This window comes from Mobula hypostoma, chromosome 7 (assembly GCF_963921235.1).
Source record: "Mobula hypostoma chromosome 7, sMobHyp1.1, whole genome shotgun sequence".
Classification (NCBI taxonomy): Eukaryota; Metazoa; Chordata; class Chondrichthyes; order Myliobatiformes; family Myliobatidae; genus Mobula; species Mobula hypostoma.
Window position 1 is genome coordinate 61,869,008 of NC_086103.1, and position 23,126 is coordinate 61,892,133.

Here is a 23,126-nt window from a genome sequence, read left to right on the forward strand (position 1 = left end):
CATCTATTGAATGTTTGCACAAGCAATACATTAATAAAGCACCTTGTTAAATGTATAAAACATGTCTGCATCAGTGTTATCTTGTATTTCCATACAATGTTTCATTAGGATGTTACACATCTATTGTCAAATATTGTTGTTGTGGTGTTGAAGGTTGTGTTCAAGAAAACAATGAAATGCCGTGCTGCCGCCACCATCTGTTCCGGCACCTCATGACGGCATTTTTAAAATTAGCCGGTTACCCCGTACACACTACAATGGCCAACTGGTGTTTTCAGATTTAAACACTCCGGAGTGCGTTTTAGAAAAGCTCTGTTTTCGGGGGAAGAAAACACCGTTTCAATGTGGATGGAGGGTCAAAACGAAGAGAAAACGCTTCGGCTACGGATTTAACCGGCCTAGTGTGGATGTAGCTTTAAATGTAATTCTGAGGTGGATTGATTATGAATAGTTGCTCCTATGATTCATTCCAATTACAGTATAAAGAAAAACTATAACTAGTTCAGTAGGCTTCTTTTGGTATGTCAGAATTATCTTCACACTGTTAAAAGGGACGACTCTTTTAAGTTAGGACTCAGTTAATCAATAATTGTTTTCTTCCTTCTGATGTATTTTGCAATATCAATTTGAAAATAGATATTGGAATAGAACTTGAATAATTCCCATTTATGAGAATGTAATTAGTAAAATAAAAGCAGCAAAGTAATCTGTGAACACTTAAGTGGAAGTTAATTTTTTTCTGACTGCAGCTTTTACATTACAGTTCATCATTTAGCATGGAAAGAGCATGCCAAGTTTGTTTGACTTAACAAAGCTACTTGGTTTTACAATGCCAAATATGACCACTTTAAGCTTCTTAACTATTTTTAAAGTGTGATTTAAAGTGCCCAGATCTTTTATCAGTGGAAATCATCAGATAAGATTGGTGCATGGTTCATAATTTCTAGAACACAAATTGTCATGTATGATTCTTAAACATGGAAACATAGAAAACCTATAGCACAATACAGGCCCTTCAGCTTATACTTTATAAGGATTTTATAATTTTAATGGACATACATCCATGGCTGAAAGGAACTGTTGTTGTTCGTCCTTCGTAGTCAAAGATGACCATGGCTTCAAAGTCAAATGGAAGATTGGTGGCTGTGGGTCCGGAGGTGACTGATGAGGCCAATCCAGGCCCTGAAGGCTCGCCCACATGTGGGACACAAGTGGGTGGGTGCTGTTGTGGCAGTGGATGCTGCTCGGGCCTTGCGCTCAGCACGCTTTCGTTGCGCCTCGATGATACGCCTGACTTCAGCTGCACGGGCTCCTGTGGTGATCTTGCTGCGCCAAGCTGGACGGTCGAGGGCAAGCGTCTCCCACGTGTTGATGTCGACACCCAGGCCTTTGAGGGACGCTTTGAGGCAGTCTTTGTAACGTTTCTTCTGCCCCTCGACTGAGCGCTTGCCCTGACACAGTTCTCCGTACAGCAGCTGCTTAGGCAATTGGCTGTCTGGCATTCTGACCACATGACCAGCCCACCTGGCTTGGGCCTTCAGCAGGAGGGTGTAGACGCTGCAGAGCCCAGCTCGTTCCAGGATTTCCGTGTCGGGGACTTTGTCCTGCCACCTGATGTGGAGGAGTCTGCGGAGACAGCTCAGATGAAAGTGGTTGAGCTGTTTGGCGTGTCTGCTGTACAGTCCAGGTCTCGCTGGCATAAAGGAGGGTGGTAAGGATCACTGCACAGTAGACCTTCAGCTTGGTGGTAAGGCTGAGTCCCCTCCGCTCCCAGACGTTCTCACGGAGTCTCCCAAAGGCGGCGCTGGCTTTGGTAATCCTCTTGTTGACCTCAGCGTCCATATTCACTGCACGAGAGAGTATGCTGGTAGGTGAAGTTGTCGACTGCCTGGAGGTTCTGGCCCTTCACCGTGATGCGCGGCTCCTGGTATGGCTTTCCTGGGGCAGGCTGGTACATAACTTCGGTCTTTTTGGTGCTGATAGTGAGACCGAAGTTGTCGCAGGCTTGTGAGAAGCAGTCCATTTCACACTGCATCTCCTGCTCTGTGCTGGCGTTGAGTGCACAGTCATCAGCAAACAAGAAGTCTCTGATGACAGTCTCTTGCACCTTTGTAACTGCCTGCAGGTGCCTAAGGTTGAACAACCTGCTGTCAGTCCTGTACCTGACGTGGATTCCTTCTTCATAGTTACGGAAGGCATCTGTCAGCATGGCAGAGAATACCATACTGAACAGAGTCGGGGCAAGAACGCAGCCTTGTTTGACGCCATTTGTCACTGGGAAGGCCTCCGACTCATCGCCGTCATCCAGAACTTTCACCATCATACAGTCGTGGAACTGCCGGACGATTGTGATGAACTTGCTGGGGCAGCCAAACTTCTCCATGATCTTCCACAAGCCTTCTCTGCTGACCATATCGAAAGCCTTGGTTAGATCGACAAAGGTCACAAAGAGGTCGCTGTGTTGCTCCTGGCATTTTCCTGGAGTTGGCACGCAGCAAAAATCATGTCCGCGGTCCCACGTTCAGCACGGAAGCCGCACTGACTTTCTGGGAGCAGACCTTGCTTGAGATGCTGGAGAAGGCGGTTGAGCAGGACGCGGGCCAGAATCTTCCCCGCAATGGACAAGAGGGAGATGCCTCGGTAGTTGTCACAAGACTGGTGGTTGCCTTTCCTCTTGTAGTTGTGGACTATGCTGGCATCTTTCAGCTGTTGCGGGACCTGTCCCTTTTTCCACATGGACTGGAAGAGAACAGTCAGCTTTTGCATCATGACAGGCCCTCCTGCTTTGTATAACTCAACAGGGATTGCATCGGGTCCTGGCGCTTTGCCACAGGAGACTTGCTTCACTGCCTTCCTGACTTCATCTACTGTGGGGAGGGTGTCGAGGTTCTTGTTGATCTCTACCTGGGGCAGGTGGGCAATGGCCTCATCGTTGATGTCAGCAGCGCGGTTTAAGGACATTGTTAAAGTGCTCAGCCCACCGATCCAGAATCTGCTTCTTCTCTGTCAGCAGCTGCATCTCATCTGCGTTGAGGAGGGTTGAGGATCCGGAGGACTGGTGTCCGTATACAGCCTTAAGCGCATCATAGAAGTGCTTTATGTCGTGGCTGTCTGCATAGCCCTGGATTTCATCGGCCTTCTTGCTGAACCAGCTGTCCTGCATCTCGCGAAGTTTTTTCTTCTTTCTTCTTGACCTTTCTTCTTGCGTTGGTAAAGGCATCTTTCTTGGCTAGCAACTTGGGGTCGTTCTGATGCGCTCTGTAATGTTGATGTTTCTCCATTAGTAGTGCCTGTATTTCTTCATCATTCTCATCGAACCAGTCTTGGTTTCTTCGGGTTGCTGGTCCGAGATGTTCGAGGGCGGTAGTGTAGACAGCGTCTCTGAAGGCCGTCCACTGTTCCTCAACGCTGGTCCCGTCATCCTGTGGTGTGTCTGGCAGTCTGCCTTCAAGGTCATCGACGAATTCTTCTGCAACCCTGCTGCTTTTCGGCTTGGAGACATTCAGCCTCTTTGCAGTCTTCTGCCCTTGGGGTCTTCTCATGGGCAGAATGCGAAGCCTGAACTTGGACACAATGAGGCAGTGGTCAGTCCAGCAGTCGGCACCACACATGGCTCTCGTCACTCTGACATCCATTCTGTCCCTCTTCCTGGTGATGATGTAGTCAATCAGATGCCAGTGCTTCGAGCGTGGGTGCATCCATGACGTCTTCTTACGGGTGGGTAGGCGGAACAGGATGTCTCTAGTTGGTACCCGAAAGGAACTACAGTTCTCTACAAAACATCTTATAAATTGACAGGCCCAACCTACTCTGTCCAGATAATTTCAAATAATTTTAAAAATCCAGAAGGCATCCTGTGAGACCTGTAGTGACTCAATCTTCATTATATAAAGTAAGAAGAGAGTTTGAAGTAGCATAAAGGCATCTGACCAAAGAGTTGGCGCTGATAACCTGCTCTACCTTCCCACTTAGCTCTGCCTCCAGGGAAGTCAGAGCCACAGCACCATTCAGCCAGGCCTTCCTCAAATGCTGAAAAGAATTTTCAGGAATTGAATGCATAGTCCAATGTTAGGAGTGGGTGGCAGAGTTCTTGCATGAATGCAAAAGAAATGGCAAAACTATCTGAAGAATCTTGCATACAAAAGTTGCTTCTTTATGCAAACAGTGCCAGCTGTAGAAGGTGCAAGCAAGTTGTTTGCAATGACTTGTATTTCATTTCCAAGAAAAAGTCAGTTACAGTTGGAAAAATGCTGATTGTTTGTGATTTGATCCTTAAAGACTGGCTTTCTGAGTTCAGAACAATAAGGAAACATATTTCTAACTCACAAACTTCTTTCCAATATTATCTACTCTTCTTAAAATATTGTGGATTTGAATGAAGGATCCAGCTTTGGAATGGATGCTAAAAGGCTTCTTCTGACTTTTTTTCAGAACTGCATTTGGGATGTTACTGAAGCCAACTGAATGTTGGAAAAATTAGTGCCTAGAGAAATCTAGGCTGTCATTTATAACCTGAAAGCCGGATTCCAGGTTAAATAACTAAATAATATGAATAGAAAACTTAAATATTTATTTATTTGTTGAGATACAGTGTGGAGTAGGCCCTTCTGGAACTTCGAGACATGCTGCCCAACAATCCCCTGATTTAAACCTAGCCTAATCACGTGATAATTTACAATGTCCAATTAACCAACCAACTGGTATGTCTTTGGACTGCGGAGGGGAGCCGGAGCACCCAGAATAGTCATGAGGAACATGTTCAAGCTCCTTACAGTCAGCAGCAGGAATTGAACCCGGGTCGCCGATACTGTAAAGCATGTGCTAACCACTATGCTACCATGCCACTCCTGTGAAATAGGGTGCTGACATGATTTTTCCATGTACTCAGCATTCCTTTCAATACTTCTCAGGAATGTACCAGCTTGGGAAGAAAACTGAGCTTCACTGAAGCTACCAGGCAGCCAGCATTTTATAAAGAGAACTGCTCCATGTCTGAAGAAACAAAAAAAAAGAGGAAACAATTAGTCCCTATGCCAGTATGGAGGTAATGGCTCAGACTACTGGCAGCACGAATGTAGTCTTCTTTACTGCTGGTCTTTGCTACCAGTGCAAGGACGCTAATGCAAATTTGATTTTGTGTTAAGTGATGGTCCTAAATCATGTAAGCAGCCTGTCTGTAACTGAGATACGAGTGAAGAATCCAGAAATGAAAATTCCATCAGAACAGTTGTAAGGCCATCCTTATTCAAGGCAATGTCCTCTTTTCCTTTTTCTAGCCGTTACCAACCTTTGCTCATTCCTGCACTGCCTGAGCACAAGTCAGGCAAACACAGCCCAATAATTCAAGTGTCAGTGTCAGAACTTCCTGCCATACTGGGAATGCAGAGTGAAGTGCTTTGGTTTCTGCTACCTAACTGTCTTTTGTGTGCCTTGCATCTGAAAGACACCATTGTGCCAATTCTGACACACAGAAGATAAAGCATAGCATGCACATCAGAATCATACCCTTCCAGTGCCTTGAACAAGACTGCTTGGTGTCCAACAACAGCTCTGGTTCAATGTATGTTTCCAAGTTCTGAAGAATTTTTAATCTAATTCCCAAAGTGGTAGAAATTTTGGAAGGATGTTACCAAGACTTGACTGATTTGAAAGGGAGTACATAAAAATGGCTGTGAAGATCCCTGCTGCACCCAATGACCCTGTGATCTCAGACTCAGAGGCTGATAACAGGCTGTCTTTCAAGATGGCGAACCTTCTCAAGGCAGCAGGCCCCAGTGAAATACCTGGTAAGGCTTTGAAAACGTGTGCCAACTAACTGACAGGAATATCAAGGATATTTTTAACCTCTCACTGCTATGGTCATAAGTTCCCCACTGCTTCAAAAAGGCAAGAATTATATCAGTGCCTAAGAGAGTAGCGTGAGCTGCCTTAATGACTATTGTCCAGTATCACTCAGAGCTATGGTGATGAAATGCCTTGAGAGATTGGCCATGGCTGGAATCAACTCCTCCTTCAGCAAGGACCTGGACCTATTGCAATTTGCCTATCACCACAATAGATCTATGGAAGACGCAATCTCAATGGCTCTTCACATGGTCTTAGATCACCAGGACAATAAAAACACCTATGTCAGGATGCCGCTCATTGATTATAGCTCAACGTTGAAGACCAACATTCCCATAAGCTACAGAACCTGGGTTTCTGTACCTCCCTCTGCAATTGGTTCCTCGACTTCCTAACTGGAAGACCACATTCTGTGTGGATTGGTAATAATATCTCCTCCTTTCTGATGATCAACTCTGGCACCCCTCAGAGATATGTGCTTAGCCCACTGCTCTACTCTCTCTATACCCATCACTGCATGGCTAGAGAGAGCACAAATGTCTTCTATAAATTTGCTGATGATGCAACCATTGTTGGTAGAAACTCAGATGGAGACAAGAGGGCATACTGGAGCGAGATATATCGGCTAGCTGAATGGTATCGCAGCAACAACCTTTCACTCAAGGTCAGTAAAAGAAAAGAACTAATTGTGGTCTTCAGAAAGGAACGTGAACCAATCCTCTTAGAGGGATCAGAAATGGAGAGAGTGTCAAGACCTCTGAGGATCTAACATGGTCCCAACAGATCGATGCAGCTGTGACAAAAACAAAACAGTGGCTGGAGTTCATTAGGAGTTTGAAGAGATTTGATTTGTCTCCTATTACACGCAAATATTTCTACAGATGTACTGTGGAAAGCATTCTGACAGGCTGCATCACGGCCTGGAATGGGGGCAGGATGCGAATGCACAGGGTCAAAAGAAGTTACAAAAAGTTGTAAAATTAGTCAGCTCCATCTTGGACACTAGCCTCCATAGTATTCAAGACATCTTCAAGGAGTGGTGCTTCAGAAAGGTACCATCCATTATTAAGAGCCCCCTTCCCCCAGTACATGCCCTCTTCTCATTGTTACTGTCAGGAAGGTGATACAGAAACCTGAAGACACACACTCAGCAATTCAAGAACAGTTTCTTCTCCTCTGCCACCCAATTTCTGAATGGACGTTAAACCCATGAACACTACCTCACTTTTTTTTTATTATTTCTGTTTTTGCATATTTTTAATTTAACCATTTAATATACATATGTATACGTGCTGCAATTGATTTATTTCTTTCTATATTATCATGTATTGTATTGTACTGCTGCCACTAGTTAACAAATTTCATGACATGCGCAGGTGATATTAAACCTGATTCTGGTTTTGAAACCTGAGTTATAGGGAAGGGTTGAATAGGTTAGGATTTTATTTTCTTGAATGTAGGAGAATGAAGGAAGATTTGTTAGAAGTATATAAAATCCTGAGTGGTACAGACAGGGTAAATTCAAGCAGGCAATATTGTTTGAGTTTGGATGAGACTAGAACTAGAGTTCATGGGTTAAGTGTGAAAGGTAAAATGTTTAAGGGGAACATGTGGAGTACTTCTTCATTCAGAGGGTGGTGAGAGTGTGGAACGAGCTGCCAGCAGAAGTGGTGGATGCAGGTTTGAATTCAACACTTAAAGGTAAATTTGGATTGGTTAATGGTTGGAATGGGTATGGATGGTTATGGTCCAGGGCAAGTTGATGGGACTAGGTAGAATAATAGTTTGCTATAGATTAGATGGGCCAAAGGACCTGTTTCTGCAGTGTTCTATAACTCTATGGCTATAAACAAGCATTTTGACTATTGGAGATTTTCCCTGCCTGTACTATTTACTGTCAACATCTCTGCAGAGCAAGAATCGTTATGTATCACCACATGCAAGATTAGAAGCAGCCTTTATTTCAGATTATAGTCAATGAGATTTACCAAGGTGTGATGATGATGATGATGATGATGATTATTATTATTATTATTAAAATCTTTAATCAATATGCTATTGTGATCTTGAAATATAGATGACACTAGCAACGTTGTTAAGATTTACTCATTAAAAATAGCACCGGTGTCCTATCTCTGATAAAAGACAGTCACATACACAAGGTTAGACTGCAGATGACCCCTACAATGTGGCGGTGGGAAAGCAGTGCATTGTTGCAACTTTCCGTGATGTGAAGTTGTGTCAACGGTTCATGAGTTAAGAAACAAAGTGAAAGAAAAATGTGTTTATTCCTTTACTTATTTTTCCTCATAACTTCTGTAAGAGCAAATTTTATTTCATATCTCAAAATTGTGGGGAGCAATTTATGAATTCTATAAGGACAAATTTCTGTTACCTGAATGGCTGTAACACACGGGTTACCTATACTGGGTCCTGAGCTGGGAATCCACCTGGCCAACCTAGAATAACAATTCAGGTAGCATTATTGATCAGTATCAGACTGTATTTTTCTAAGAGTTATGAGGTAGTACAACTCAATTCATGATAGCCTAGAGGCATCTGAATTAACGTGTATTTCACAAAAAATATACCAGAATAACACATCTCTGCAGAACAAGAACCTTCAGACTTAAGATTAGAAGAAACCTTCATTTCAGTATCCACCCCAGGGGATTTACCAAGTCATGATTATTATTACTATTAAAATCTATAATTAATATGCTATTATGATAACTTGAAACATAGACAACACTGGCAATTTTTGACTGCCTCTGCAGCAAAAAAAAAGTGTTTAATGAGAGGCAGAAATTAAAATTCAAGAAACAGTGCAACATGTACACCATAAAAATGCAAAAATCGCATTTTTATATTTTCCTTCTGAGATTTCAGTTATAGTTATGTGTCACAGTTTTGATTTAATTTCTTTCCCCACCAGTATTTGTTAAGCCTAAGATTGTCAAACAAATTTACAGTTAAACTTTTGTTAGGTTGTTCCGTTAAATGTGTGGGAAACATCCTTTCACTGAGTAATATGTACTTCCTACGGAAGTACTGCATCTGAACTTATCTTCCAATTTTTATGCCCACAATATTACAAAATACATTTACAGGAGCAAGTTCAATTTAGACTTTGATGAATGATATGGTATTGTTTGTGACTTTATATCAGGAAGAAACAATGTTTAATCTTGGTCTGATGCATTATGTAGATTAATTAAAACAGTGAAACTACTTTGTCCAATTTAACTGTCCTGCTGAAAGGTTTCGGCCCGAATCGTTGACTGTACTCTTTTCCATAGATGCTGCCTGGCTTGCTGAGTTCCTTCAGCATTTTGTGTGCATTGCTCCGATTTCCAGCATCTGCAGATTTTCTCTTTATTGGAAACTTGTGTTTTTCATCATTAATGAGGCATCTTCAATAACTGAGAAGATAAAGTAGAAGCACTGGGATTTTTTTTGCTGTTGCAAAAAGTGCTACCCTCAGGGTGTTTTGTGCCCTGAAATAAAATATAAGAGATGGAGCATATTGATTATATTACTCCCTGTACATTTATGTACCTGTATACAAAAGGTACGAACTTGGGGATATCAGTCATGGAATTAAGAAAGGGAAACTGCTAATCTAATACTTCAATTCTTTGAGTCTTAGCAATCGCCTGCCCTACTGATCTGAGCAACAGACCATGGCTTCTTCAGCCACGTCCCTTTAAAATGTTTCACAAGGGCTGCAAAACCTTGCTGCAGGACTAATGACTGACGACTCCTTTGGTCTGCCTTTATTCATAACAGGTCAGTTGTGCAGAACTTCTGAACCAGAACTTTTAGAAAATAAAAAAAATCAACATTTCTTATTCTGCAATCTACTGTATTTGCAGATGACATGAAGGTTGTTGGAGTTGGGGATATTGTAGAAGGTGCCGAAGGTTCCGATGGCACACTGAGAAGAGGTACAGATGGACTGAGATGAGGTTGGTGGAAAAGTGTGAAGCTGACACTTTGGAAGGTTGAACTTGAAAGCAGAGCATAAGGGGTTATTGGCAGGATTTTTATTAGTGTAGAAGAACAAAGGGATCTTGAGGTTCATGTTCATAGAACCCTCAACCTGATAGGATGCAAGTTGATGTGGTTCGGAAGCCATATGGTGCGTTAGCCTTCATTAGTTGGAATTCAATAGCTCCAAGGCAATGATACGGTTTCATAAAACTCTAATTAGATCACACGTAAGAGCTTAAGTTCAGTTTGTTGTCATTTGACCACACACATGTATACCACCAAATGAAACAACTTTCTTCTGGATCAAGGTGCACAACAAAGTACATATAACTCACGCATCACAAGATCACAAGACAAAGGAGCAGAAGTAGGCCATTCAGCCCATCAAGTCTGCTCCGCCACTCCACCGTGAGCTAAACCATTCTCCCATCTTGTTCCAATTTCCATCTTTTTCCCCATATCCCTTGATACCCTGACTAGTTAGTTATCTATCAATCTGCTCCTTAAACACTCTCAATGATCGGGCCTCCACAGCTGTATGTGGCAACGAATTCCACAAATCCACCACCATCTAGCTAAAAAAGTTTCTCCTCATCTGTTTTAACTGGATACCCTCTAATTCTAAGACTGTGGCCTCTTGTCCTGGACTCACCCACGAAGGGAAACAGCCTTTCCACATTTACTCTGTCCAATCCTTTCAACATTCAAAATCTTTCTATGAGATCCCCTCTCATTCTTCTATACTCTAATGAATACAATCCAAGAGCCGACAAACGCTCCTCATATGTTAGCCCCTGCTTTCCAGGAATCATCCTCGTAAATCTTCTCTGAACTCTCTCCAATATCAGAACATCCCTTCTAAGATAGGGGGCCCAAAACTGCACACAGTATTCCAAATGAGGTCTCACCAGTGCCCCATAGAGCCTCACCAACACCTCCTTACTCTTATACACTATTCCTCTTGAAATGAATGCCAACATAGCACTCACTTTCCTTACCGCCAATCCAACCTGGTGGTTAACCTTTAGGGTATCCTGCATGAGGACTCCCAAATCCCTTTGCACTTCAAATCTTTGAATTTTCTCCCCATCTAAATAATAATCTGCCCAATTATTTCTTCTTCCAAAATGTACATTTCTCAACATTGTATCTCATCTGCCATTTCTTTGCCCACTCTCCTAAACTGACCAAGTCTCTCTGCAACCTTTCCATTTCTTCAACACTTCCTGCTCCTCCACCTATCTTGGTGTCATCTGCAAACTTAACCACAAAACCATTTAATCCATAATCTAAATTATCGATATACATTGTAAAAAGAAGCAGCCCCAACTCCGACCCCTGTGGAACACCACAAGTAACTGGCAACATACAACACTTAAAGCAATGTTACTATAAATAAATTAACTGGGTGCAGAGGAGATTTACTATGATGTTGCCTGGATTGGGAAGCATGCCTTATGAGAATAGGTTGAGTGAACTCGGCCTTTTTTCCTTGGAGTGACAGAGGATGAGAGGTGACCTGATAGAAGCGTATAAGATGATGAGAGGCATTGATCATGTGGATGGTCAGAGACTTTTTCCCAGGGCTGAAATGGCTCGCATGAGAGGGCACAGTTTTAAGGTGATGTCAGGCCTAAGTTTTTTACACAGAGAGTGGTGAGTGCCTGGATGGGCTGCTGGTGATGGTGGTGGGGGCAGATACGATAGGGTCTTTTAAGAGATTCCTGGACAGGTACTTGGAGCTCAGAAAAATAGAGGGTTATGGGTAATCCTAGGTAGTTTCTAAGGTAAGGACATGTTTGTGGGCCGAAGGGCCTGTATTGTGTCTCTCATTCCACACTTGGGCCATATCCGAACCTGGTGATAAAGACAGATACATGGAGCAGACACGTGTGCACAAAAATTACAGAACTATAATTCCTGTCTGCAAAGCATAACAACATTACAGTGTGCACTGTAAATTCTTGGCAAGTATAAATTACCATGTTTTATAACCACAAAGAAGGAGACTATTCAGCCCAGCAATACTCTGCTGGCTCACAAACTCCAATTTCTTTACAGTCATTGATTTGCTGATTCTAAACTGGTCTCACATTACAGTTTGACGGACATCGCTAGGCACAGGGATTCTGTTGCACGTTTTAGTACTGTGGTTGTGGCAGCATTACAAAAAGCAATACTTTGTTTATAAATCAAACTGTAATGCTCTCAGATCAGAAAGAGATCATATAAACTGAAAGGCTTATAATCCTGTTGAAACAGTAATGTGTTAAGTTTGATTTACTTCTAACGCTGCTGATAGGACTATCCAGACAGCACCAATGATTTATTTTATATAATTTTATATTGCTTTTATATAATTTTTATTTCTTTAAACTTTAGAATTTTTGAATGTTGTTGGTTTTTGTTGCATGCCATATCCAGCTGCTCACACTCTCAAACTTAAAACCAACTTGTTTCCTCACATACTCATTTCTTATGTCCTTAATCTGAAGCGTTAATAGTTTCTCTTTCTACAGATGATTCCTATTCTTCATGTTTCCAACAATTCCTAAGTTTAGATATCTCCTTTTTCTTCATGTGATTTACACTTTTACCTTGACATAATTCCTCCAAACCAAATCTCTACTTTAGTTTATTATAGAAAAAAATGTTAAAATTTTCTCCTATCTATCAGAAGCCATGGTTATATGTAGACAGAACCCAATCTTTATTATTTCCAAGCTATGCTCCTCTACCTGTCTACTTCCTCTTCTAATCTGACATGACCACAGTGTCTATCATTTTGATCAAGTCTTTGGTTACCCCCTATCTGCCCTTTTATGCTGAGCTGTGTGTCTGTATTTCCTCAAGCCAGTGTGAACAGTGTAGGGATAATTAAAGGTGCTGATGGATGCAGGTTGCTATGTATCCTGTTACCAGAAGTAAATTGCCTAATCTAAAGAAATAAATGATGCAGCTCCTTATTACATCAGAATGGTGAACTTAAAGGACAGGTCAAATATCGGTTTTATATGAACTAATCAACCTTGACTAGACCGTGTGTAGAACTTTATTCCCTTGAGTGTAGGAGAATGAGGGAAGATTTGATGGAGATATACAAGATTACATATGTGGGGTATAGATAGGGTAAATAAAAGCAGACTTTTTCCAGTGAGGTTGGGTGAGACTAGAACTAGAGGTCATAGGTTAAGGGTGAAAGGCAAACTATTTAAAGAAAGCCTGAGAGGTAACTTCTTCACTCAGAAGGTGGTGCAAGTGTGGAACGAGCTGCCAGTGGAGAAATGGCTGTGGGTTCAATTACGACATTTAAAAGAACTTTGGATAAGTTCATGGAGGAGTATGGAGAGTTATGATCCAGGTTATGATCAATGGGATTAGGCAGAGTATCAGTTCAGCATGGTCTAGATGGGCCAAAGGGCCAGTATCTGCACTATAGTGGTCTATGACTCTATGACTATATGTAGATTTAAGGGAATACAGATCATTCCTTTGTGATAATTACAGAAAAATCTAGAATATTAGTCTGTTTTTGTATCAGTGTAATTGATACATCAGATTTTACATAAATATACAATCAACAGGAATCCTGCCTTCCCATGCTGTGCTTTACTGATTTATTTGTCAGTCACAAAATAGTTGTCTTGTGCCAAACATCAAACAATACACTCTCGCACTACTACCTTCATCTCCTAACAAAAAATCTTACTGAAACAGGGAAAAAAAAAATTATACCAATAATGGAAATCCCGGGTTCAGTGTCAGCTAGATGCTCTTAGCTGGCTCAGCAGCAGTAATTTTATTATTGTCCTCAGTCCCCTGTGTCAGGGAGATAAAAGACAGCGGGCTTTCCTGTCTATGAGTACTGCATGATGACCTCTGTGCAAAGTTCACAGGAGCTTTCGAACTGCAGTATTTGTACTGCATGCAGTAGAGCCTGCCTGCAAAGGGAACATGATCCTGAGGTCACCTAGGCAAGCATCCAATGGTTTCTGTGAAACTCTGCCCAATAAATATCCTTGTATTAACAAAATAAAGGAGTAACATCAAATAATCACCGCAGGCATGCAAATTCAGCCGAGAGAAACTGAAGAGAGTTCCAAAATGTTTCAACTTTATTATCTTCATCTTGACTGAGGAGTAATGTTTTGTATTTGCTTGCAAAACAAAGTTATGGAGATGTAGGATATCTGGTCTTAAAAACAGAAAATGCTATGAGTACTCAGCAGGACAGGCAGCATCTCAATCCACAGGTAGATGTTTAATATATATTTAGACCTCTCATTGCATCACAATGCTCCTGGCCATGATAGTAAGAATGACCTTCTTAGTTTCATTCTGCAAGTTTTTAAAAGCTTCCCAATTCTCTATCTTCCCCACAAGTGTTGTCCTCCTTGTATGCCCTCTCTTTTGCTTTTACTTTGGCTCTGACTTCACTTGTCAGCCACAGTAGTGTCCTTCTTCCATTTGAAAATTTCTTTTTATTTGTAGTATATCTGTCTTGCACCTTCCTCAATTTTCACAGAAACTCCAGCCATTACTGCACTGTTGTCCTTCCTTCTAGTGTCCCTTTCCAGTCAACGTTGGCCAGTCCTCTCTCATGCCATTGTAATTTCCCTTATTCCACTGAAATACCAACACATTGGAATTTAGTTTCTCCTTCTCAAATTTCACAGAGAACTCGATCATATTGTGATCACTGTTCCCTAAGGGTTCCTTAACCTTTAGCTTTCTCATCACCTCTGGATCGTTGCACAACACCCAATCCAGCACAGCTGATCCCTTAGTGGGCCCGACAACAAGCTGTTCTAAAAAGCCATCCCCTTAGACATTCTACAAATTCTCTCCCTTGCGGTCCAGTAATGGCCTGGTTTTCCCAATCCACTTTCATGTTAAAATCCCCAATGATTACTATGACATTGCCCTTCTGACACGCCTTTTCTATTTCCTGCTGTAATTCGTAATCCATATCCCAGCTGCTGTTTGGAGGCCTGTATACAACTGCCATTAGGGTCCTTTTACCCTTGCCATTTCTTAACTCAACTCATAGAGACTCTACACCTTCCGATCCTATGTTATTCCTTTTTAATAATTTAAATATTATTATACACAGGGTCACACCACCCGCTCTGCCTACTAACCTATCTTTCCGATACACCATATAACATTGGACATTCAACTTCCATCGCAGCCATTCTTTAGCCAATTTTCAGAGATGGCTACAACATCATACTTGCCAATCTGTAGCTGAATTTCAAGATCGTCCATTTTATTTCTTATGCTGCGTACATTCAAATACAGCACTTTCAGCTCAGTAATTGTTGCTTTCTGTTTTAACTGCACCACACCTCTATTGCCCTGTAACTCATCCCACTGGCTGTGATTATGCCTCATCTCCTGCCTGTCCTTTCTATCATCTCTGTTGCAAGCTATCTTTGATTTATTTCTGTTTTCCCCTCCCTCAGCCCTATCACTCTGGTTCCCATTCCCCTGCCAAATTAATTTAAACCCTCCCTAAAAGCTGTATTAAACTTGCCTGCTAGAATATTGGACCCCTTTGAGTTCAGGTTAGCACGTGGCACAGGTAGCAATCCTGAGATTACTACCTGGAGGTCCTGCTTTTCAGCTTCCTACCTAACTCCCTGAATTCTCTCTTCAGGACCTCCTCCCTTTTTCTACTATGTCATTGGTATCAATGTGTACCAGGACTTCTGGCTGTTCACCCTCTCCCTTCAGAATACTCTACACCCGATCCAAGACATCCCGAACCCTGGCACCAGGGAGGCAACACACCATGCGGGTAAGTCTTTCAGGCTGACAGAACCTCCTGTCTGTTCCCCTCACTATAGAATCACCTATGACTATATCATTCCTCATCTTCTTCTCTCCTTTCTGCACCACAGAACCAGGCTCAGTGCTAGAGATCCGATCGCTGTGGTCGTCCTCTGTCCCAGCCCCCAACAGCATCCAAAACAAGATAACAATTACTGAGAGGTATGGCCACAGGGGTTCTCTATACTATCTGAGCTCTTCACATCCCTTCCCTGACAGTCACCCATTTATCTAACTCCTGCAGCCTCAGGGTGACTAACTCCTTGTAGCTCCTATCTATCTCCTAGTCACTTTCTCTAATAAACTGTAGGTCATCAAGCCGCAGCTCCAGATCCCTAACACGGTCTCTCAGGAGCTGCATCTCAGTGCACCTGGTGCAGATGTGGCCATCTGGGATACTGGAAGATTCCCAGTATCCCCACATCTGACACCCAGAGCAAAGTACTAACCATACAGACATTTATCTAAAACAAAATGGAAAGAAAAAAATACGAAATCCACTCACCCACTTACCCTGCCGAAGCCCGAATGAGCCAAAGCCCTACCACTCTGCCTCAGATCACTCCATCGATGACCACTCCACTAGGCAGGGTCTCCCTTTTATGCCTGAACCTTCCCTACTATCTAACTCACGATTGGTACTTCGGTTATAGCTGCTGATAGGCCACGTACAATGGACAAACATTCTCGAAGCTCCTATTTTAAATAACCTCTGCCAACCTGTGAGAAATCTCTCTAGGTAAAGCTTTGTTGATGCTGCTGATAGGCCACGTACAATGGACAAATGCTCTCAAAGCTCTCTTTTTCAATAACCACTGCTGACCTGCAAGAAATCCCTCTTGGTAAAGCTCTACTGGTTGGGTAGTCCTCACCCAATCAGGTTTCCATTCTTCCACCTTGTTTACAATCTCTGGAACTACTAGAGAGCTGGAATTCAATTGTAAACAACGTATGAGAGCAGAAACCAGATTGGATGGGGACTAACTAATCAGGAGGGATGGATTGTTGTGTAATGGGTTACACTATGTACTCATTTGCAGTATGCTGTTTTACAATGCAAAACAAGCTAATGAAAATTTTGATTGAGGAACAATTGCACAGGCATGTGGGTGTCAGCGAGTTAGGCCAGTGGGAAGAGTATAAAAGGTGATCATTTTTTTCTTTGGCAGTTTGATTGAGGAACAACTGCGCCAGTGTGTGGATGTCAGTGAGTTATACCTACAGGAAGAGCTTAAAAAGAAAGCAGCTTTATAGAGCGGGTAAAAGAGTAGAGGTAGACAGAGTAGGAGGGCTTCAGCTCAACGGGGCTTCAGCGATAACAGGTCAAGGCGAGGGTAGGTTACCTGTGTACAATAGAAACAGGAAGTATATCTGTGAGGCCGGTGTTCTGTACTGGGTGTCAGTTGTGGGAAGCCCGGGGGACTCCCAGCCTCCCAGAAGGCCATATCTGCGCCAGGTACATTGACCTGCAGCTCCTTAGGGATCACATTAGGGAACTGGAGCTGCAGCTTGATGACCTTCGTCTAGTTGGGGAAAGTGAGGAGGTGATAGAGAGGAGCTATAGACATGTAGTCACACCGGGGCCTCAAGAGACAGATAAATGGGTAACAGTCAGGAGAGGGAAGGGCAAGAGTCAGATACTAGAGAGTACCCCTGTGGCTGTCCCCCTTAACAATAAGTACTCCTGTTTGAGAACCGCTGGGGGGTGGGGGGGGGCTGACAGCCTACCTAGGGGAAACAACAGTGACTGTGCCTCTGGCAGAGTCTGGCCCTGTTGCTCAGAAAGGTAGGGAAAGGAAGAAAGCAGCAGTGATAGGGAACTCTATAGTTGGGGGTTCAGATAGGCAATTCTGTGGACGCAGGAAAGAAACACGGATGGTTGTTTGTCATCCAGGTGCCAGGGTCCGGAATGTTTCTGATCACGTCCACGATATCCTGAAGTGGGAAGGTGAACAGCCAGAGATTGTGGTACATATTGCTACCAACGACATAGATTGGAAAAGGGAGGAGGTCCTGAAAACAGACTACAGGGAGTTAGTAAGGAAGTTGAGAAGCAGGACCTCAAAGGTAGTAATCTTGGGATTACTGCCTGTGCCATGTGACAGTGAGTATAGGAATAGAGTGAGGTGGAGGATAAATGCGTGGCTGAGGGGTTGGAGCAGAGGGACAGGGATTCAGATATCTGGATCATTGGGACCTATTTTAGGGCAGGCATGACCTGTACAAAAAGGACGGGCTGCACTTGAATCTGAGGGGGACCAATATCCTGGCAGGGAGGTTTGCTAAGGCTATTGGAGAGAAATTAGAATAGAATTGCTGGGGAGTGGGAACCAAACTGAGGAGATGGAGGAAGGAGCTGCTGGCTCACAAATAGAGAAAGCTTGGAGACAGTGCGAGAGGGAGGATAAGTAGGTGATAGAGAAGGGATGTGCTCAGACTGATGGTGTCTATTTTAATGCAAGAAGCATCATGAATAAAGTAGATGAGCTTAGAGTGTGGATCAGAACTTTGCGCTATGATGTTGTGGCCATTACAGAGACTTGGAAGGCTCAGGGGCAGGAATGGTAACTTAGAGTGCCAGGCTATGGATGTTTCAGAAAGGACAGGGAGGGAGGCAAAAGTGGTGGGGGTGTGGCACTGTTGATCAAAGATAGTATCACAGCTGCAGAAAAGGAGGAAGTCATGGAGGGTTTGTCTACTGAGTTTCTGTGAGTGGAAGTTAGAAACAGAAAAGGGTCAATAACTCTATTGGGTGTTTTTTATAGATCACCCAATAGTAACAGGGACATCGAGGAGCAGAAAGGGAGACAGATTCTGGAAAGGTGTAATAATAACAGGGTTGTCATGGTGGGAGATTTTAATTTCCCAAATATCAATTGGCACCTCTCTAGAGCGAGAGCTTTAGGTGGGGTGGAGTTTGTTAGGTGTGTTCAGGAAAGTTTCCTGGCACAATATGTAGTTAAGCCTACAAGAGAAGAGGCTGCACTTGATCTGGTATTGGGAAATTAACCTGGTGAGGTGTCAGGTCTCTCAATGGGAGAGCATTCTGGAAATAGTGATCACGATTCTATTTTCTTTACTATAGCATTGGAGATGGATGGGAACAGACAAAGTTAGGAAAGCGTTTAATTGGAGTAAGGGGAAATATGAAGCTATCAGGCAGGAACTTGGAAGCATAAGATGGGAACATGTCCTCAGGGAAATGTACGGCAGAAATGTAGCAAATGTTCAGGGGATATTTGTGTGGCATTCTGCATAGGTACGTTCCAATGAGACAAGGAAAAGAAGGTAGGTGCTGGAATCATGGTGTACAAAGGTTGTTGAAAATCTAGTCAAGAAGAAAAGAAAAGCTAACAAAAGGTTCACAAAACTCAGTAATGATAGAATTCTAGAAGATTATAAGGCTAACAGGAATTGCTTAAGTATGAAATTAGGAGAGCCAGAAGGGGCCATGAGAAGGCCTTGGTGAGCAGGATTAAGGAAAACCCCGAGGCATTGTACAAGTTTGTGAAGAGCAAGAGGATAAGACGTGAGAGAATAGGACCAATCAAGTGTGACAGTGGAAAAGAGTGTATGGAACTGAAGGAGATAGCAGAGATACATAATGAATACTTTGATTCAGTATTCACTACGGAAAAGGATCTTGGTGATTGTAGGGATGACTTACAGTAGATTGAAAAGCTTGAACATATAGACATTAAGAAAGAGGATGTGCTGGAGCTTTTGGAAAGCATCAATTGGATAAGTCTCTGGTGCATCATCAATGGGGATGTGAGAGGTTCCGGAGGACTGGAGGGTTGCAGATGTTGTTCCATTTCTCAAGAAAGGGAGTAGAGATAGCTCAGGAAATTATAGACCAGTGAGTCTTACTTCAGTGGTTGGTAAATTGATGGAAAAGATTCTGAAAGGCAGAATTTATGTATATTTGGAGAAGCATAATATGATTAGGAATAGTCAGCATGGCTTTGTCAAAGGTAGGTCGTGCCTTATGAGACTGATTGAATTTTTTGTGGATGTGACTAAACACATTGATGAAGATAGAGAAGTAGATGTAGAGTATATGGATTTCAGAAAGGCATTTGCAAGGCTTATTGAGAAAGTAAGGAGGCTTGAGATCCAAGGGGACCTTGTTTTGTGGTTAATGATTTGGCTTGCTCACTGAAGGCCTAGAGTGGCTGTAGATAGGTTATATTCTGCATGGAGGTCAGTGACCAGTGGTGTGCCTCAGGGATCTGTTTTGGGACTGCTTCTCTTCGTGATTTTTATAAATGACCTGGATGAGAAAGTGGTGGGATGGATTAGTAAATTTGTTGATGACACAAAGGTTGGGGGTGTTGTGGATAGTGTGGAGGGCTATCAGAGGTTACAGCGGGACATTGTGGCAGTGTGGAGGATCAGAGGGTTCTTGGGGTCCGAGTCCTTAGGACACTCAAAGCTGCTGCGCAGGTTGACTCTGGTTAAGAAGGCATACGGTGCATTAGCCTTCATCAATCGTGGGATTGAGTTTAGGAGCTGAGAGGTAATGTTGCAGCTATACAAGACCCTGGTCAGACCCCACTTGGAGTACTGCGCTCAATTCTGGTCACCTCAGTATGGGAAGGATGTGGAAACTATAGAAAGGGTGCAGAGGAGATTTACAAGAATGTTGCCTGGATTGAGAAGCATGCCTTATGAGAATAGGTTGAGTGAACTCGGTCTTTTCTCCTTGGAGCGACGGAGGATGAGAGGTGACCTGATAGAGGTGTACAAGATGATGAGAGGCATTGATCGTGTGGATAGTAAGAGGCTTTCTCCCAGGGCTGAAATTGCTGGTACAAGGGGGCACAGTTTTAAGGTGCTCGGAAGCAGGTACAAAGGAGATGTCAGGAGTAAGTTTTTTATGCAGAGAGTGGTGAGTGCATGGAATAGGCTGCCAGCGACAGTGGTGGAAGCAGATGCAATAGGGTCTTTTAAGGCACTTTTGGATAGGTACATGGAGCTTAGAAATATAGAAGGTTATGGGTAACCCTAGGTAATTTCTAAAGTAATACATGTTTGACACAGCTTTGTGGGCCAAAGGGCCTGTACTGTGCTGTAGGTTTTCTATGTTGCTCTTTTTTTTTGGTGTGTGCCTGCATGCGTGCGAGTCTGCGCATGTGCATCTGCGTCCGTGCATGCATCCGTGATGATGTCTTTTTCATGACTTTTACAAGGTGCAGAGCGAGAGAGAGAGACTGTGTGACACGCCATTCCTCACACAGACATTTACGCAGTATTTTTCCCTTTATTTTACAAGGTCGAGTTGTGATCTCGACACTCAACCCGGCATGGATGGAAAGCATACTCGGGAGCGGACCCAACTAGTTTCGAACCTGGGAACCTCCGCTCCCGGGTCCAGCGCCGATGTCATTGCGCCACCAGCTGGCCTCCCATGTTTCTCTCTGTTTCTAAAATTTGACTTCAAAGCGAAGATCTTTTCATAAAGAAGATCTTTTCATAGAAAATCGCTTTGCAACTTTTGAACAACTGTCTGTAAAGTTCAACTTACCCAACACTCATTTCTTCAGATATCTCCAAATTAGACATTTTATCAACCCTTTAATACCAAACTTTCCTGAGGTACCCGATAAAAATGTTGTGGATGTGCTTCTTCATATGAACCCATTGGGTAAATGTTTAATATCCACTATTCGAGATATGTTAGCGATTTTGAGACGACCCCCCTTTGACAAACTTAGAACTGCCTGGGAGCATGAGTTAAATTTTTTTCTGTCTGACGAGGTTTTTCTCAAGTCAGTTAATTCAACCTCTTTATGTGCTCTCCACTGCCTTTTGCAGTTCAAGATTGTACACAGGACTCTTATGTCTAAAACTAAATCATCGCGGTTCTGTTCTAATATTCGTCCCTGTTGCAACAAGCGTAAGTGGGGGGAGGCTTCCCTTATTCATATGTACTGTGCTTTTCCAAGCTTGGAGAAATTCTGGAGAGATGTCTTTTTAACCTTATCCCATATACTTTATGCTATTTGGAACCTAACCCTCTGATTTCTCTTTTTGGCACCTCGGGAAAAGTTGACACCCATCTGAGTCTGACTCAACATCGTGCATCGTCTTTTGCCTCTCTTTTGGCCTGACGTGCAGTCCTTCTTAAGTGGAGAGATGCTGCCCCACCCACTCATGCTCAATGGCTCAGAGACATTATGTCCTGCTTAGACCTTGAAAAGATTCATTATTCACTTCTTAATCCGGACATAAAATTCCAAAAGGTGTGGGGACCTTTTCTTGAATATTTTCATAATTCCCGTATAGATTAAGGGTTCATCCCTCCTTTTTTTCTTTTGCATTTAAATCCCTTACTATCAGCTTTTTTTCAGTTGAGAGTTACTGTTTCTTTTTTAATGTCTAAACGTATTATAGCTCAGGTAGTAGGCAATATACCTTCTTTTTATAAATACAGTTCTGTGGTGATAAAAGTTCCGATTAACTTTTCTATATATCGTAAGGTTGGCTTGGAGTTGTGTTGTGGGAGGGTGGGGAGGTAACTAATTTAATACGATTCTACTATGGGTGCTTTTCCTTAACTGTTATGAACTGTATATTTGATATGTTTGTTTTGCACTGTATAAACCTCTTTTTACTTTTTTTTGTTGTTGCATTGCAGAAAGTTATAAAAGAAATTAATTTAAAAAAATTTGACTTGCAAAGCTGAAGTTGCATGGAATTACTCCAGTTGCAGCTCAGTAAAGTAGCAGTTTGAAGTTATCAGACATAGTTATCTCAAGAATAACACCCCCTGAAGACAAAGAGATTTATGCGGATTATCTTCAAACACTGCACATGATTCAGTTGAGCAAATAGGTTACTTGTGAATACTTAATTAAAACAGTTACGTTGGAAATCTCCTCTGATATAACATATCTTTTTAATTTCTGCTGAAAAGCATTTGACAGCTGATATCTTGACGGTAATTGAAACTGAAACACTTGAATATTTTAAGTATCTGTAGATGGGATCATGGGAAAATAATACCAGCTCATTTGGTACTAAAACAAATGTCCTCCCACTTCCCATGTCATGATGACACCGTAGACTCATTTTCATGGAATTCTGACTCTTCTAACGGAACAAAGCAGACCCATTAGAAAACTAAAGTAAAGCAGTTCCATTAGAAAAGGAAAACAAAGTAATATATGCAATAAAAATAGCTGTTTAACCACAATCCAAGCCAAATCGGTTAAAACGCTTCAGAAGCACTGACAAAAGAATGCACTTGTTCTAAAGAATAACTGTATGTAAACTTTAGAGCTCAAAGTAGAAATCATGCAAATCTTAGATCGTTAATTTGAAGGATTAAATTTGGTGACTACTAAAAATCACAGTAATTAAAAACATAGAAGGATTGCTAATGTTACCGCAACAAACTCTTTCGACACACTTAAGACAGAGATCTAAGAGGAACAAAAGAGACCACAGATGTC